Below are 2,533 nucleotides of genomic sequence, written 5' to 3'. Positions count from 1 at the left end.
GAGAGAGAGAGAGAGAGAGAGAGAGAGAGAGAGAGAGAGATGAATGGAGGGAAAAAAGAGCCCAGCCAGGAATGCTTGGAGAGAGTGGTAGGAGGGAGGGAAGAGAACATGGTAAGAGAGAGGATGGGCTAAACAGCTCATTTTATATCAATCCAGGCCTACTTTCTTGTTACCAGAAATTGTTTGGCAGAGCTTAGAAGGAATGCCAACAACAAGGAGGCTGCATCTGCATTGGACCCAAGGAAAGAATAAGGAAAAAGGACACCTGGTTCCACAATTTCACAGAAATTAAAATATACATAACATGTTTGGTTGACGATTTTAAAAGTTTCCTGATGAATTTATAGAGTATTGAGCTGCATATCTGGGTCTTAAGGATCTGCAAATGATCATGATGGTGTCAAAAGAAGACACTAGAGAGAGTAACTTACCTTTCTCACCTTCTGTCAGATATATCCTTAGTCTCTTAGTGACATGATATGCATGAGCACTGACTGAACAGCCAACTCCATCCTAAATTTTTTCACATCTCTATCATTTCTGATCTCTAGGAAACTAAGGCTTAGTGTAGGTAGCCTGAGCTCCTAGGAAAGACCGTGATATAACAGGAACACAAAGAAATAAGATCAGGAGCCAGAGTCGAACACTTCAGTGAGAGACGAGGCCTTTGCTTTCCTTTCCTTCTTTTATTCTGTCAGTCAGTTCAGTATCTGGACTAGGCCACTAAAGATGTCAACAGATAGACAGGTATAGTGATCAAGATAAGCAACTTGTCCCCTGACACTGCTCCCAGGATACCGAGGGCCAGATCTGAATTTGCAGTCCTGAAGCAGCACTCTGGAGATTTGTCTCCTAGTAGTTAATTTTTCCATAGTACTTCACATCTCTTTACCTCCCAATGGGAATTCTTAGAGAAGGCAGTCAGCCTCATCCTGTAGCTCGGGCTTGTATTGTGAATAAGAACCACACTGGACTAAATCTATACCATAATTTACGAGGGAGATGGTGTCACCCCTAGACCTCCCATTGTTGCTGCCAGCCCTACTTGCCTTCACTCAGACTCTGGCAAGTGAGTGTAGGTCTTCATAAACATAAATTCAGTTTGAAGCTGCAATGACAGTGTACAGTGTAACCACAGGCAAAGAAAGCCTAGCCTAGACCCTAGTCTTAACAGACCCACAGTTCTCCCCTTTCAGGCTATTCCTGCCTGGATACATGTATCATCCAGGTCAAGAGATATGTGCCCAGTCCACCCCAGGGTAGTGACCTTTCTCAGGTCCCAGCAGAATGGAAGGATCCTATTACATGTTGGCTTTAGGTTTTTACCAACTATACTAGTCTATGCCAGTTCCTTTGAGAGTGACCTCCTGGAGACCTGGTTAAGATTCAGTAGTTGTTTTATATGTAAGACATATACATTGTGGGAAACATTAGATATCTTGGGCTTGTTCTTATGCTACTGGCTGAGGAGGGATGGTGAGTGTCACTAGGTAGGCAAAAATAGGCCCATTGTGCAGTGGTATTTGAAAAATATCTTGTGCTACTGATGTAGTTGAGTCATGAGGGGAAGGCATTTTCTATAATCTCTCCTGCTGTGGCTATTTTCAAAGTTTGTATCTCTTCCTCTCTTGAACTTTGCTCCCTTTAGTGAATATATTTTTCATTTTTATTATGTTTTTGACTGTATTTCCTCCCTGTTTGTTGATGCATGAATGTGCTGGTACCTGTGGAGTACATAAAAGGGCTTCAGTTCCCCTGTGACTGGATTTGGATGGTTTTGTGTAGATGTGCAGGTGCTAGGAATTGAAGCCATGACTCTTAGAAGAGCAGTCAGTGCTCTTTATCACTGGGCCATCAGTCCAGCCAACTTAACCCCCCACTGCAAAAAAAAAATCTTCATGATAGAACTCTTGCTGTATTCTAGAGCTCTGTCTCATAAACTGGGCTCTACAAACTTCTCACAGGGTGAGCACTCCAGAGACGTACTAATTCTCACATTTAAATCATCATTGTTCTTGTTTGTAAAACTTCCAATACTTCATTGCTAATACCTTTAGAGATGTCTGTATATCAAGGTTGCTTCAGACAGTTACTACTGAATTTGCATAGTCTAGTCCCATGTACATTGTAGTGGACTATCTGTATGTGTCCTGTATTACTCCATCCTCAAAAAGTGGGCATCCCTGCCTATTCTGCATTGCTTTACTGTATCTACAGTGATCCAGACATGAGTTCAGCACTGAGTTTGAGTGAGTTTTCATTCTCCTAAGGCTTCTACCCCACCCTGTCCATTGAGTTCCCTGAATAAAGACATACATTGCCTTTGTAATTTTAGTAAGTCTTAAGCAGCACAAGAACTGGTTAGCTGCCTACCCTCCATGCTGTAAGAATCTACTTTCCAATTGATAGCCCTGAATTAATTATTACATACTATGTTTCATCTGTGCTGTTCTTAACTCCAACTGGTCAGCTCACATGGCCATGATTGCATGGGTCTTACATCATGTAGGCTCTCCTTTCTCTCCTCCTCCTC

The sequence above is a fragment of the Mus pahari genome, chromosome 18, assembly GCF_900095145.1.
Source record: "Mus pahari chromosome 18, PAHARI_EIJ_v1.1, whole genome shotgun sequence".
NCBI classification, from domain to species: Eukaryota; Metazoa; Chordata; class Mammalia; order Rodentia; family Muridae; genus Mus; species Mus pahari.
Note: the sequence above shows the minus strand (reverse complement) of the source record.